We start from the raw sequence: 16,844 nt of genomic DNA, 5'->3' as shown, positions 1-16,844 counted from the left end.
AACCAATTAAAATACTTAAAAACAATTTAAAAACCTAGGAAGGCCAGGACAAACGAGTAAGTCTTTAGGGCTCTCTTAAAGACCAACAATGAGCCTAAACTGTAGATATCTACCGGGAGTGCATTCCATAGGCCAGGAGCAGCTACAGAGAAGACCTAGTTCTGCGTCACCACCAGATGTACTGGTAGTAACTGGAGAAGGACCTCTCCAGACGACCTCAGTGTGCGATGGGAATCGTACAGAAGGCGGCGCTCTCTAAGGTAGCCCGGACCCAAGCCATTCAGGGCTTTAAAGGTAATAACCAGCACTTTGTATTCTGCCCGGAAACTTACAGGCAGCCAGTGCAACTGTTTCAAAATAGGCGTAATATGGTCTCTCCAGGTTGCCCCAGAGACCAATCTGGCTGCCGCATTTTGAACTAACTGAAGTTTCCAAACTACATACAAAGGCAGCCCCACGTACAGCGCATTGCAACAGTCAAGCCTAGAGGTTACCAGCTGATGCACCACTGTTTTGAGGTCATCCTCTTCAAGGAATGGGTGCAGCTGTCGAATCAGCCAAAGCTGATGGAAAGCACTCCTGGCCATGGCCTCCACTTGAGATACCAGGGTGAGGCCTGGATCCAGGAGTACCCCCAAGCTACGCACCTGCTCCTACGCACCTGAGGAGTGTAACCCCATCCAGCACAGGAAGATCTAACTCATCCCTCAAATTCCAATCTAACTCATCCCTCAAATTCCAATCACAATGAGCACCTCCGTTTTGCTTGGATTCAGCTTCAACTTGTTGTCCCTCATCCAGCCCATTACTTCTTGTAGGCAGGCATTTAGGGAATGAATGTTATTTCCTGATGATGAAGATTGATGATGATGATGACGACGATGATGATAAAGAAAAATATATTTGGGTGCCATCAGCATACTGATAACACCTTGCACCAAATCTGCTGATGACCTCACCCAGCGGTTTCGTGTAGATGTTAAAAAGCATTGGTGACAGAATGGAGCCCTGAGGGACTCCATATAATAGCTCCTGTTTCGAAGAGCAACCATCACTAAGCTCCACCATCTGGAATCTGCCTGAGAGATAGGAGTGGAACCACTGCAAATCAGTGCCTCCTATCCCCCACTCTCCCTCAGGCGATCCAGAAAAATACTATGGTCGATGGCATCGATCACTGCTGAGAGATCCAAAAGGACCAGCCGAGTCACACTCCATCTTTCAATTTCCTGGTACAGGTCATCCATCAGGCTGACTAAGACTGACTCAACCCCATAGCCCTCTCTAAAGCCAGTTTGAAATGGGTCTAGATAATCAGTTTCCCCCAAAACTTCCTGGAGCGTGTTAGCCACCATTCTCTCAATCACCTTGCCCAACCATGGCAAGGAGACCAGCCTATAACTATCCATTACTGAGGGATCTAGGGAAGGCTTCTTAAGAAGTGGTCTAATCATAGCCTCCTTCAAACAAAGAGGCATCCTACCCTCCCTCAGCAATAAATTAATGATATTAATTAGGCCATGTCCAACAATTTTCTTGTTAGACAGAAGCAGCCAAGTCAGGCAAGGATCCAGAGAAGAAGTGGTAGGACACACTGTCCCGAAATGATTGTCCACATCCTCAGGCATCACAGATTGAAACTGATCCAATCTAATATTGCAAGAAGGATTACTGGACACCCCTTTCATAGGCTTTGCTGAAATAGTGGAGTCCAAGTTGGCCCGAATACAGGAGATTTTGTCCACAAAGAATTCATTAAAAGCAGCTCAGCAGAACATAATCTCCGGAGACTGGTTTGAAATGGAAGGAGCCTGAATCAAACTCCTCACATCCCAGGCCAGCTCTGCTGAACACAAGCCTGCAGAAGCAATGCGTGCAGACAAGAATTATTATTTTTTGGCCACATGCACAACCTCTGCATAAACCTTCAAATGGGCTCTATGCTGCGTCCTGTCAAGTTCGAGCCAAGTTCTCCTCCACTTGAGTTCCATTCACCTTTCTTGCTGCTTCAGATCCCTCAACTCCTCTGTATACAAAGGGGCCACTTTTAAAGCAGGTCGGCAGGGATGCTTAGGAGCAATCATATCTACTGCCCTGGTGTCTATTCCAGGTTCCCACCAAGGCATCAACAGAATCACTGGCAGGACCAACATCCAAACCCTCTAAGGCTTTTTGGAATCCTACTGGGTCCAACAGTTGTCTCGGGAGGACCATCTTAATAGGTCCTCCACCCCTGGAGAACTGGATTGTGGCTGTGAAACCAACCCTAACCAGGCAGTGGTCCATCCATGACTATGGGGAAACCACCAGATCCCTCCCCCACAGAACACCCCCCCCCCGATCTGAACAAAAGACCAAATTGAGTGTGTGGCCAACAACATGAGTTGGTCCTGAAACTAGTTGGGATAGGCCCATAGTTGTCATGGCTGCTATGAACTCCTGAGCTGCACCAGACAAGCCAGCCCCAAAACAGATATTGAGGTCCCCCAGCACTAAAAGTCTGGGTGACTCCAACACCAACTCCGAGACCAGCTCCATCAGCTCAGTAAAGGAGTCAGTTGGGCAGCAGGGTGGAGGGTACACCAACAGAATCCCCAATCTATCCCTAGTTCCCAACCTCAGAAATACACACTCAATGTAAGTCAGCTGTCGCACAGGGCCCTGGTAAGGGAGATGGCCACTCTACAGCCACTCCACCCCCCCAGGAGCAACCCTAGGCTGATCCACAACAGAGTACCCTGCTGGAGAAGCTGGGCCCAAACTGGGCCTCTAGCCTCCCCCATCCAGGTATCAGTTATATAAGGCACGTTGGCTCCCTCATCCATGATCAAGTCATGGATTATTTTGGTCTTATTCTGAACTGGCCTGGCATTGCAAAGGAGTAAGTCCAGCTTCTGTGGGCAGTTGCAACTACTCCCTGAGCTGACAGAGAAGCCGGAAGTGGAAACAGTTATTAAATTACTGGTTTCCCCTCCTCCATAATGGCCAGCTGCTCTGCCAATGGCAATTCTTCTATTCCCCACCACAACAGTAATAGCTGCCCCAGAACTGCCGGAAGCACCCTTCACATTGCCTTGCCTAAGAGAACCCAAACACATTGTAACAAAAGGCATGGCACAGCCCAATGAAGGGAGGACTAACAAGCTTTAACCCAGACCTCCAACCCCACCTTAATATAATTCCTCCCCCAGACCCCAGTCCCACACTGAATCCCTGGCAGCAAAGGCTGGCCCCCTGTGCCGTCGGCCACACCACAGGCACTCCTTCTGTCCTTATAAGCACCCAAAACTCAGAGTCACCCCTCTCACAGGTGGCTCCAAGCTGGGGCAGATGAAAATTAGTGCCCACAGGTGGAGTTGTCAGACACTAAAAAATGAACACAGAGCAGCAAACCAAATGCTGCTCTAAGAGACGGTCTCCAAGAACCAGTCTCTAGCTACCAGTATCCTAGCTGGACTAGAGGGCGAGAGAGGAGACTGTGATCTCTCCAGGCCGAGGCCAGGAAGACAAGCTGACAAAATCCACGCTCTCATATCTTCTCCTCCCATCCACTCCCCCATTGCTGCCCAAACTTTATTGTAATACAAATCCTAAACATGCATGTTGTTTAAGAATAGATTTAGATTCCATTTAGTAGTGTTTCCAGTTGTTCATTGGTGCTAATAAACAAACATTGTGAGGATATGTAACACAATGCACAGGGCTTAGATATGCAATTTTAATTCAGTTCTGGATACTCTGCCTCTCTGTTCCAGATACAATTATTTCATTATACCAGATATAATTTCTTGGACCAGTCTAAACAAATTAATCAAGGTTTCTATTCCAGTATGGACATTGTTTCTATACTAGCACATGACTTTTTCCAAACATCCTTGAGAATGGTATGTGCAGGTAAGAAAACTCTGTGTTTGAACTCTTCAGCATGAAGGACTGTTAATCTTTCTGTTTGGAAAGTACTCATGTGAACTCCCTCAGCAAACCAAGAAAGAAAGTAAGAAGCACTTGTTTTATTTGAAACTAATAAAAATATTCTGCTGTTAACCCTATAGTGTAAGTCTATTGCTTATTCAATGGATAAAAACCAAGCGAGGGCTGAAAAAAAGTTGACCTAGCACTGCACTCCAAAGTATGCTCACTGCAAAGTCCCTGTAGAATGTTCTCATTTCAGTTTATTATAACCTTACAAATGTGAACAAATGAAAAATGATGCAGTTTGTTGGTATGAGGTATTGTTCTACTGTGTCTAGTTGATATTGAGGAAGCATAGATATCACTTGTCTATGCTGCCTCCAACTCCAGAACAAAAACATTTTGAAACAAAGTATACTTTAACTGTTGTAATGGCATGTCTACCTTAAACATGGTGGTAATTCCTGGGATGATTGCGAATTGGTCCAAACTGAGTACAAGGGGCCTACAGATCTGCCCTCGTAGTATGTTAACTAAATCTAGGCTATAAGTAAAAGTGCAGCCAAATAAGGGGATTCATAAGGGGATTCAAATAAGGGGATTGCTAACCAGCCCAGAAATCTGTACTGGATCACAGAAGTTGTGGTTGGATTCACCATTGCTTGTCAGAGGTATGTACCAATTCTGCTCTTCATCCCTGTTTTATGGCACATCTTAACAGAAACAGGAGGTGCAGACTCACCATATGTACAGAGAGAGTGCACTCCAAAAACTTACCTGACAAACCAATCTCTCTGTAAAATGTAAAAATATCTAATCTCAGAATTTGTTACAATTAATTTATTATTTTATTTATTTTATTTCTACACCGCCTGACTCCAGAGGCTCCATGCAGTTCACAAAAACAAAGACAAACAAAACCAAGAACTAAAAAATCTAACACATTCAGAAATTACAGCTGTAGCAAATAGCGGATTTAAGCCCAGCCTTTGTCTCAGAGCAAGCCCACGTGTGGGGAAGAAAAACACTGAGTTATTCCCTCCATGTTTTCGTAACAAAGGCTGTTCCTTTTAAAAACTTAAACTGCTTCCTCAGTAGCTGATTCGCTGCCACCGCACCCTAGTTATTACAGGGTTTGCCCACACACAATTTGGGTGAATGTCCAGGGAGGCCCTCCTTCCCATTTTTAAGGGGACAGTCCAAAACCCCTTCCGTGTGCAACCTACATGTGATGAACGCACTTGGTAGAGTGAGTTGCTGAACAATTAACATTGAGGCATGTTTGCACCAGAGTAAAACCCCTTTTTCCTGAGTTCAGAATCCACTCAGAGGCAGGTAAAGTCCAAAGAACAAAAAGATAAAAACTTTATTCAAAATACTACAGACTACTTCAGTTTGAGGCTCTCTCAGCTTTAAGTTACAAGTAAAAGGAACACTCAGTAACTACATTAATACTTCAAAAAACACCCTCAGATGATATTGGGCGGGCACACTTTAAAAATTGTGGTTATCCCAGTTGCATAGAAAATGCAAGCGAATACAAAAAGCTCCCTTGAGAGTTTACAGGGACTTTTACAATGCCCTAGTTGGAAAAAAGGCATTGGCTCAGTTTGCCTTGATTTGTTAAGTCACAAATAAAAACACAATAAACCAGTTGTTAGGATTTGCATGGCACAAAAGGAAAGAAATCCTAAGCGCTCTAACAAACTGTTCCCTCGCTAGACTCTTCAGAAGTCCAAAAGCCCTGGCTTCCTTCCCCCTTAAAACTCACTCCAAACTCCAGGAGAGATTTCAAGCTTCCTGCAATCTTGTCTCTCAAGGATCTGCAGATGTCCTTCCATGAGAGAATTCTTCAGGCTAGCTTTTGATTATGAGGCAGCAAAAGCTCCATTGCAGCAGCGTACTCAGCCTTCCGCCTGTCCTCTCTCATCCACCTCCTAGCTCCTTCTGCACACAAAGACCCCCTTCACTTCAAGGTTTCAAGGTCCCAGCCACAGTGTGCCGAGTGGCTGTTCCCTAGCCTGTCAGTCAGGACAGGGTTCACTTCTGGTTCACTATTTAGGGTAAAGAAGGGCTGATTGCTACAACAGCAATTAAAAAATCTAAGCAGCAATTAAAAGTTTAAAACTCATAAATTACTAAAAGCCTGGCTAAAAAAAATTGTGTCTTAAGGGTACTTTTGAAGGCTGGTAAAGGTGTTAAACCATGAATGTCTATAGGGAGCGCGTTCCACAGCCCAGGAGTGACTACAGAGAAGGCCCGCTCCCAAGTTACTGGTCACCACTAGATGAGCTATAAGTATATGGAGACAGACCTCTCTTGATGATCTTAATGTGTGGTGGGGGTGATGGAGAAGAAGGCACTCTCCCAGGTAACCCAATTAAAGCTTCTTTAAGCTTAAGCATTTAACAAAATATAACACATGAGGCTTTTTTTGTACACTAGACACCTAAATGAAGCATTAGATTTGCATTATGCCAAGCAAGCTATCTATGTGACATGTAGCTCATAAAGCCAGATCATGTAGCTCAACATTTTAAGTCAATCATCAAGCCACAGGGTCATAAACTCTTGTATTCTGTGCCATGCAGTAAAGAATTTGGACATTGGCATACTATTTGGCTTCCAGAGAAATGAAGCTTTTATTCTCAATGCTAGCAGAGGCACTCTTCCCCCTTTATTTCCAGGCAGAGGTCCAAGGCCTCCACACCTCCTGGGGCCCCCAAATCCTCTTTAGTCTATCCCAGGTAGTGTGGTTGCTGCTTGACAGCCAAGTGTGACTGTGACCTGTGCCAGGTGGCCGAACATGAGCTTTGGTTTTGAGACAGAGGGGAAAGAAATGTGTGGGAAATAGATTAAATTGCATGTTGCAAAGTTTCTGCTAGTGCCTATTTGCGTAAATATGCCTGTTTATATTTTTACATTCTTGTGAGTTCAGTTGCTGTTTGTGCCCTCAAGAACCCATGTGTTAAAAACAGTGCATGTGTCATGGTGTGTGTGTGTGTGTGTGTGTGTGTGTGTGTGTGTGTGTGTGTGTAGGGGGATGATGTTTAACTTGCATCGTGGGGGGGAATGTCCAAAGGCCTTCAGTCTCCAAATTACCTAGGTGCACCTCTGTATGCCAGTGTTCTTCATGGTGTCCCCAGTGCTGTTTTTCACCTTGAGGCCAGTCTTCCCAAAGTAGAATCCAAGATCTGGCTTTCTATCTTTAAGTTCTGGCTTAAGCTAAATTTTTATCCTTTGGTGCTGGCTCTGCTGATGCTTGCAGATGAATTTATTTCCAAATGGAAATGCTCATTTGAGCCGAAGCTGCTTAGTTATGGCCTATCACCGCAAGTACTAATAATGATGGGCTATAACTGGGCCAAGCTGGTGGTTACCAAAAGAATCTTAGATACAGAACGGCAGACAGACCAAAGTTTCATCTCCAAGGGGAGTAGTTCCGGGAAATCAAATTCTGAACACATGCCCTGCCAGATATCTTAACCAGATTACAGTGACCAAGTATTGGAGGGTGTTTACCCAAACACAGCTTAATGTTCTGCACACTGCAGTGCTTGAGGGCAGAATTAACAAAGTTCCGTTTGCAGAGCGCTTTTGTCCCTGTGATTCAGGAGCTACAGAATCAACAGCGCATGTTCTATTATATTGTAATTTCTATAGGGACATAGGAAGTTGCCATATACTGAGTCAGACCATTGGTCTATCTAGCTTAGTGTTGTCTACACAGACTGGCATCGACTTCTCTAAGGTTTCAGGCAGGAATCTCTCTCAGCCCTATTTTGGAATAGCCAGGGAGGGAACTTGAAACCTTATGCTCTTTCCAGAGCGGCTTCATCCCCTGAGGGGAATATCTTATAGTGCTCACACTTCTAGTCTCCCATTCAAATGCAACCAGGGTGGACCCTGCTTAGCTAAGGGGACAAGTCATGCTTGCTACCACAAGACCAGCTCTCCTCTCATAAGCAGTAATATGACATTTATAATATGCATATTACTCCATATTTATTCAACTTTCCAGGCTGCTCTATTGATTTCTACATATGCTATCCTTTATCAGATCATAATGATAAGATCTCTTATGCAGTTGCCAAGTTTTGCCTAATTGTTAGCAGAATTTGTAAGACCATGTTATGTACCTGAACAATTAAGTATCACTATCTACTGAGGATAGTTGTTATATAATGAATCGGTTCCCCCTAATATGTTTATAATGTTTTTAGGAATGTTTAAGAATTTTATGTATTTTCCTTTTCCTTTTTGCTTCTCTATATTTGTTGGTCAGTGACCGAAATAAAAATTACTACTATGATGTAAGACCCATGAGCCAAGTGGCAGCTCCCATGATCCTAACTGTTAATTAGCCCTGTGTGAAGCTTCAGCTGAAGTTGAATACTCCACACAACCCCTGGCACTGCTTAAAGGCTGCTGTTGTCATTGGGTAGTGCTGTGCTTTGCCCGGCACTGATAGAGCTCATTAAGAGAATCTGAGCCTTCTTAAACCCCAACACTATCTTGGAAGGCATGCACATTGCCTTCAGCAGCATAGTGTTTCTTAGCATTCTTCCCATAGAGTTCTGTGGGGAAAATGGCAGAAAGGACTTCCCAGTGCTCCATGTGCATCGTCCAAGATGCACAAATACGTTTTGTATGCAAAGTGCAGTGATCTTCACTATTTTTAAAGCAGAGCCACTTAGCAAAACAATCTCTTCAATGTGAGAGCTGTAGTGTAAAGGACTTTCGCACAGTGTTGTGCTTTGTTGTGCTTTGTTGTGGCCTTGTAAAAGGGAACTTGAGCCTTCTCAAGCCCTAGCACCGCACTTTGCATACAAAACATATTTGTAGACATATATATGCAAATAAAGGGTATTTACAAAGCCTTCTGAAGGCCCACAAACCACTGCATGTATCTCAAGTGGTAATAGCCCTTACTGGGCTGAGCTGCAAACCGAGTTTTAAGTCCAAAGGAATTTAAAAGATGGTTTGCTTATTTGGGGAGGGAAGAGATAGTGTTACAGGAATTATTTAGAAAAAAAAACATTCAGCAGAGAACGCAGTTGTTGATGTATGCTGCAGCTGATTGCTAAATAGATATCAATATTGATATACAGTCTGCATCTCAACTTGCCCTTGTTGGAATATTATTCACAATAGCTCTCAACAGCCATAAAGCACGGTTGGTTTGCACAGCACCTAGCTAACTATGATACATGCCTTATCACTGAAGCTTGCAGCTGTTAGCAGATAACCCCACACCTTGAGGATATTTTATGATGGCACTGCTTAAAGGTATGTCTCAATGGGGAGGGGAAGCCAAAGCCGCAAGCCAGATGTCTTAAGAGTGTAAATGGAAAATATAACACTTGTAGGCGAATCGGAACCTTTGGGGTTAAAGTAACACTTTAGCTTGTATACAATGCACAGGTGCAAAAATTGTCTACTCAAGGGTAAAAAAAAGGAGGGTGGCCTGCCAGACTGGGCAGGCAGCCACACCCCAAAGTTTTTGCTAGCACTGAAATAAAGCTTTGTTTGAAACAACGATACTGGTGTCCGGTGAAATACCTAACCAAGAGACGATGGGGAAACAGGGAGTAATCTCTCTTCTAACACCCTTCACAATTTCTTGGTGAATATTATACAGCCCTAAAATCTATTCTCTATGGTAGACAAGCAGAAAGAAAAATCTCTTAATTTCAAAATTAAATTTACAAATTGTTAAAGAAATTGGTGGAAATCAACAACATAGGATTTGATAGGAAGAAGTCCTCAAACATAATACTCTCCTGCACAGACAAAACTCACAAAAAGACCAGGAGAACTGAGCACTGCCACTGGGTGGAACAAAGGCAGCTTTCATTTAGCACTGCATAACCAATAAGGACTATAAAAAGAAACCTCTTAAAAGGAAAGCAATATCAATTTATCTGGAAGCAGCAAATAATATCAAAACAGTCAATTAACTAAGCTGCCTCCAGGGATTCAACGCTTTGATATTTTAAATATCAGCAAATAATTGCAACTCCTGAATTATAGAATACACAGCAGTTTCCTTTTTTTCCACTAATCCTTCTGTGTGGGTTATTTTAGAAGGATATAAGGAGCTGGCTTCTACTGTGATAGACCAATGGTCAACAAAGAATAACCCAGTAATATGCTATTCCAATTTTTGGTTCTCAGGCAAGCTACTAAAAAAAATCTTTTTACTGAGAGTGCTAGAGCTGAATCTGTGCCTTCCTTAATGTAAAAAAAAAAAAAATGAGCTCTGTGATATTTTCTGTTATAAACTGTAAAATGAAGCTACAAAGATTGAAATAAACTTTATTTAACATTATACAACTCTGACAGCATCAACTCAAAATGGCTGCTGCTTTTCTTCCGTTCAATTATTTACTGGTGTTACTCAAAACTGCTTCCCTCTATGCAACCACTCATGCAACACTATGGTTTCTAGTATCCTTACAGGCCCTATCTCTCCTTAAATCAATATATTGTTCAGTCTTTCAGTAATATTGTTATGTAGGTCACTATTTACATTTTTCAAAATTAACTCACTTCTGAAGTTCAGTGGGAATCCAAGTCTTTCTGGATCAAGTCCACCTATTGAGGATACTCAGTTTGCAACTGCCCTTCTACATGCTGGCCAGTTACTGGGAGGTGGAAAAATCACACTTTAAAACGGCAATATTTACCCCTGCTAACTGGGCAAAGAGGCACCTTTTAATGTGGCAATTCTCTTTATTTAGCAGGGGTGGAGTAACTGGCCCTATCCACCTCCCAGCACAGTACCTCCAATGACTGTTGCTGGTATCTATCTTATGTTTCTTTTTAGATTGTGAATCCTTTGGGGACAGGCAGCCTTCTTATTTATTTATTATTTCTCTGTGTAAACTGCCCTGAGCCATTTTTGGAAGGGTGGTATAGAAATCAAATAAATAAATAAATAAATAAATAATGTTTGACTGTGCTCTGATAAAAAGCTATGACAAAACCTCTATGTACTATTCACATTAATTTTTTTTAAATTGGTATTTGCAATATTCACATAATAACATAGAACAGTATTACATAATAACACAGTATATTTAACCATCACATTTTCCATATATCACAAGAAAACCCTAAAGCAGATCTAGTACTGTTAATATAATAAATATAATCTGCCCAAATACAGTGAAACTATGATTCTACTCTCACAGCGTGCATTAATATAATCTTATCAGTGATTTTTTGTAAAAGTGCAATTGACCACACCTTATTATACCACTGCTTAATAGTTAATTGATCCAAATATCTCCATTGTTGAACAATTAGTGTTTTCGCTGTCAAGATTTAAAAAGTTACAAGTTCCTTATTTGTTAACTAGTCATTACTTCCTACAAAAATATGTGTAATAACCCTAATTCCGGAGAACACTCCACATTTTGTCTCATTATAGTTCTTATTTCTCCCAATATTTTTTGCCAAAAATATTGGCATACCACCTTTTCACAAGACCACCACATGTGATAAAATGTTCCCTTTTGCTTACACCCCCTCCAATACTGAGCAGAATAATTATGAGAAATATATGTTAATTTTATTGGAGTTAAATGCCACCGATGTACAATCTTCCATTGTCGTGCTTGTATGGAAGCTGACAGGAATCCCCCAGACTTCCATAATGATTGCCTTTTACTCTCTTCTATAGGACTTCCCAAATAGCCTTCAAAACTCGGGGGGGGGTCCCATATTTCTAATTGTAACAGTAGTATATAAATTTTGTAAACTATCCCTTTTGGTTGATCCTGATAAGACAGAATTAATTTTTCAAAATGTATAAATGATCGAGTTACTAAATTTACTATCTCTTCATTACTCAAAATAGATTAAATTTGAAACCAAATTAACCACCATAGTTGATAACCTATCTGATTCTCAATCTGTTCCCTGTTACATAACCCCTCCCTATTAAAAAAAATATATGAATCTATATAACCCATATTTTCTCAATAAATCCAGCTGAAACAAAACATATTTATTACCAGGGTCAAAATACGTCCTTAAAGGTGTTAATGGGGAAATAGTTCCCATCAACTCCTTATATCTTGTCTTCCATATCTGGAACATGGCTTTACTAAATAAATTGGGGAGGGGGGGATGAATTTAAAAAAGTTGTCTTAGAAAGCCATCTGCCTCTTGTACATTCTCTATTTGGACCCACTATTAGTTGAGTCTTCTAGTATATATGAAATCATATGTGCAAGGTGTGCAGCTTGAATTTGGAATTCCCCATCCTCTCTTCTTCTGTGGTCTATATACAATCTTCCTATTAATCCGCAGTTTCTTAGAGCTGAAACAAAAATTTTCAATTTTCCTCTGCCACAGTGATCAGGAATTTCCACTGGGAGAGATTGAAGCAAAAAATTAAATCTTGAAAGAACCATCATTTTTACAGTTGCAATCCACTACTATTTACATTAATCAAACCTCGAGTTAACTTCAGTTGAACATGCCACATTATAGATGAATACACAACATTTAATGGTTTGTCTGCAAAAGAGTTTGGGCTACAACCTGTTTATGGTCCTGATTTGCCATGAAAGAGTTAACAAAATTAAATAATTCAGTCAACCAAAACCTTTCTTCAGATTTTCTAGAACAAACTTGATTTTTAGTCACACAGCTAAGATTAGAAACATTGCTTAGTTGAGTCTGAATAGAATTAAGAAGATTTATGTAACTACAGTAAGAGACAGAAGGACCTTCAACCAAATTCAGTTGTATAGTATTTTAAAGAAATAAGAATGGGGGGGATCAAGACTTCAGAAGCAAACTGATCGTTTTCATTTTTGTTGTGTAGCAATAATATACAACTTTTTAAAAAATGGCAATGGACCGCAATACCATGGATAAATGAGCAGATGGATCATTGTTACATGTGTTCTTCATTATTAGTGACACATTATTGTGCAATAAGCTTGCTTAAGGAAAATGTTCTAAGCTGGTTGTTTTCTTTCTTTTTTTGAGAAAATATCCCATGATACATCTAGGAGAAAGTACTTTGCTAATTTCAATATGGCACTGTTGCTCAAGTTGCTCAATTAGCACTGTTTGCTAATTTCAATATGGCACTGTTGCTCAGGCAAAATATGCCAGTACTTTAAAAGACAGCTATAACACCTATTAAGTCTTGGTAGTTTCCACAAAATTTGTCACAGCAGCAGCTGAACTGCTCAGCCTAAGTATAACTACCTGAGCAATGTCCTCCATGATCATAATAAAAATACACAGAATGCCACAAGGAAAGCCTAGAATGTCAGACTTAAGCAGAATTCATGACATGGATTCCTAAGTAGAAAGCAGGAAAAGTAAAGCACCATCTACACATGGAATGCCTTCTAAACAAACACAAACATCATGTAAAAAGGACAAATATCACAAGTTAAGTGTGACATTTGCATTAGGTCTCATAGTATCCATTCATACTCTTTACCATAGTAGCATGAACACCAGCATAAGAGACTTTATCCTGTTATAGTATTCAACGTGAAAAGCAAACTGTATTCAAAAATCCTTTACTATACACTATTCAAAAATCCTGTTATAGTATTCAATGTGAAAAGCAAACTGTATTCAAAAATCTTTCACTATACACAGTCCAAACATCTTTCAACTTTCTGCACAGCACTCATTAACATGATTCATGTTTTAAATCCATTACATAATTTAAATGCATGAAGGTTTTGTTCCATGCTGATAAAAGCTAGGAAAATCTTATGGTTGCAGTGAATTGTGCTTAATGCTGTAACAGGTAAACTTTTCCAAAAATCAATTATCAGATGAAATTATAATTTCAGATAATTCAGAGAACCAACACCAAATGTTATAGCATGACTGCAAAATAATTTTGATGTATCTGCAGGCTCTTCAAATTACCACCATTGGAATGTCCCATAAAAGGTATTTCATAACCAACTGGTTTAGAAACAGTACTCCTTTTACAAAGAGAGCATCAAAGGACAAATGCAAGACTTTTCCACATCTGGAAAGGTCCTGAAAGCAGATACCAGGTTGGGCAGGTCTTTGGCTAAGTGCTTCTGAGGACCCCATTAGAAGTGGGGGGATGAGGAGACATACTGGTGGCTGCCATCTTTTTTGCTTTACCTATAATGCAATTTCCACACACCCTGCTCTTGTATAATTAACATAATATTAAAGAGCACAGAGAAAAGATTTATCTATCCCAGCTGCAATGGAAGTGCACAGTTAAGGATAGCACTGCTAATTAATATTGTCTGGAGACATGGAGTTAAATTTCTATATAAAGTAGTTTATTTTAGGGTCCATCAGGAAGATAAATAAGGCCTACATGCATTGCTGCTAGTTACATACAGGAATAGGGGAAGGGAGAAGGAGGAAGTCTCTCCCTCTCCAGGGAGAGAATGAAACCTATCAGTCCAAGCAAGGAGAAAGAGAATAGAGAAAGCATGATCAGAGGAGGAATGCCCTTACTGGCTGTCTAAAACCCTAATGCCCCTAGTGGTCAATAGGGTTGCTGGTGCCAAGAGTCGATACCATCATCAGCTGCATCTCCAATACCCCTTTCTCATTGTCTCGTACACCAATCCATTATTCCCATCTTCTATCAAAAAATCTGAAACTGGTCTCTTGGTAGTGGGCTTGGTCAGCCCATCTGCTAGCATGTCTTGAGCTGGGCAGTGCTTCAGCTTAACCAGCCCACTCTCTTGTGCCTTTCAGACATAGTGGTAATTTGCATCTATATGCAAATCGAGACATAGTCCTTTCCATCAGAGAGAGTTGGATGTACCCCAGGTTGTCCTCAAACATCTCCACTGGCTTTGGCTTATCAATTCCAAAGTCCAATAGTAGCTTGTGTAGCCATGTGACTTCTTGACATGTTTGGCCAGCTGATATGCAATTTTGTGGATGAAAGCACCGACTGCTTTCAGGCTATTCCAACTGACTGCTTCCGGCTATTCCAACTGACAGCTCTACCTCCATAGAAGAACAGGTGTCCACTTGTGGACTTGCAATCAGTTCTGTCTTCAGCCCAATGTATGTCCATGTATCCCACTAGTCTGGGGTTGATGCCTGATGGTATTGTAAGTTTTAAGCAAGCTGTACTCTTCAGGTATCTTTCCAGCCTTTTATCTATCTTATCTCATCCTATCCAACCCATCTTATCTATCCAATCCATCTTATCTCTCAAATTTGTACTAACTTTCGTCTCTGGGTGGTTAACAATAGCATAAAACAAGTTAAAACATATACAAAAACCTGAAAAACAATTTAACAATTTAATAATCAACCACAGATTAAAACCTAAAATTAAAAAAAAAATCCAGTCATTCTTGGTTGATGCACTTACTCTTCCGCTCAGAATCCTAACTTCGGCAGCTATGTCTGGCCTTGTGACTGTTGCTATGTACAGCGGTTTCCCAATTGCTCTTTTGTATGGACTGTTTGGCAATGACTCACTGCCCTGATCTTGCTTCAGGAAATTTGTCTCCACTGGTGTACTGAACTCTTTGATTTCTGTCAGTTTCAGACATTCTAGGAGATCCTTCTGTTTCCGATACAGAAGGTAACTACCTTCCTCGTGTCTTTCTATTTGAATGCCAAGATTGTTAACTGATTTTAATGGTTTTGTTTTAATTGTAAACTGTCCTGAACCATTCTGGAAGGGCGGCATTAAATTAATTAAAATAAATAAAAAATAAATAAAATAAAGTAAATAGGGGTCAGCTTTTCATTGTGTGAACCCTTCCTTAAGTAACATCTGCTTCTGCTTCTCATTCCATGCTCTAGCAGCATGCTTTAAGCCATAGATGCTTTCTGGAGTTCACATACAAACCTCTCTTTTTCAAGTTCTTCAAATCCTGGTGGTTGCTCCATTTCCTCTTCCTCCATTTCTCCATGCAGAAATGCTGTTTACACATCTAGGTGTTCAACTTGCATCTTTGTTGCTGTTGCTATGCTAAGAAGTGTTCTTATTGCAGTATGCTACATGACAGGTGCAAATGTCTTATCATAGTCGTCGCCATATTTCTGAGAGTATCCCTTGACTACTAATCTGGCTTTGTAGCACTTGATATCGCCTTCTGCATTGTGTTTGGTTTTGAAGACCCATTTGCATCCTACTGACTTTTTTCAAGTCGATAGTTCCACAAGTGTCCAATTGTTATTTTTGTGTAGAGATTATGTCTCCTCTTCTGCAGCTCTTCTCCAACTGTTAGCTTCACATGTTGGCAGTCTTTCAGTGTCTTCCCATGTGCAGGGTTCCTGGGACTCTTCCTTTCTGGTCATGAAGGAGAGTCTCCTGGGTGGAATCCCTTTGTTGGGTCTTTCTGAGCACCTCACTTGTGGTTCAGCTTCTACTTCTGGTTCACTCTAGGCTTATGGGAATTTCTTCTTCTCTTGGATTTTTGCATCTGAATCTCTGGCACTTCATTTGTGCTTGAACTTCATCTTTCAAAGTATACTATATTGCATATTCTCACTGTTCGTGGCCACATCAAGGATTTTGTGTCCTTTTCTTCCTAGTGTATATCCAGAGAATATTCCTTCTTCACATCTGCAGTTCAGTTTATTTCTTTTCTCTTTAGGAACATATGTATATGCTTTTGCTCCATACCCTCTTATATGTCCTAAGTTGGGTTTGTTCCCAACTGTCATAATTCCTTTGGTTGGCAGTCTGTTTTGTAGGTAATTGGCAGACATGACTGCTTCTCCCCAAAATTTGCTTGCCAGTCCTGTATCCTGCAACATGCACTTTCTCATCTCAAATAGGGTATGAATATCTCTTTCTGCTACACCATTCTGTTGTGGGATGTAAGGAACTGTTCATTCATGTTCAGTGCCTTTTCCTTTAGATAATTGGCCATTTCCTTTTATATAAATTCACCACCATTATTACTTCTTAGTCTTTGAGG

The 16,844-nt window shown here is 40.9% G+C and overlaps 1 protein-coding gene across 5 annotated transcripts in view; it reads right to left on the bottom strand.

Moving 5' to 3' along the window:
• Positions 1-16,844, bottom strand: part of SPIRE1 (spire type actin nucleation factor 1) — a 151,051-nt gene that overhangs the window by 101,794 nt on the left and 32,413 nt on the right. Inside the window, exon 1 of one of the 5 annotated variants that reach the window (XM_053245020.1) lies at positions 10,465-10,654. The exons of the other annotated variants lie outside the window; for them this stretch is intronic. The gene's annotated coding sequence lies outside the window, so the exon portion shown is untranslated. Of the gene's footprint in view, positions 1-10,464; positions 10,655-16,844 lie in introns of those variants that run through there. 5 annotated transcript variants of the gene reach the window in all.

Source organism: Hemicordylus capensis, chromosome 4 (assembly GCF_027244095.1).
Source record: "Hemicordylus capensis ecotype Gifberg chromosome 4, rHemCap1.1.pri, whole genome shotgun sequence".
NCBI lineage: Eukaryota > Metazoa > Chordata > Lepidosauria > Squamata > Cordylidae > Hemicordylus > Hemicordylus capensis.
The sequence above is the reverse complement of the archived record's forward strand: the minus strand, read 5'-3'. Positions and strand labels throughout refer to the sequence as shown.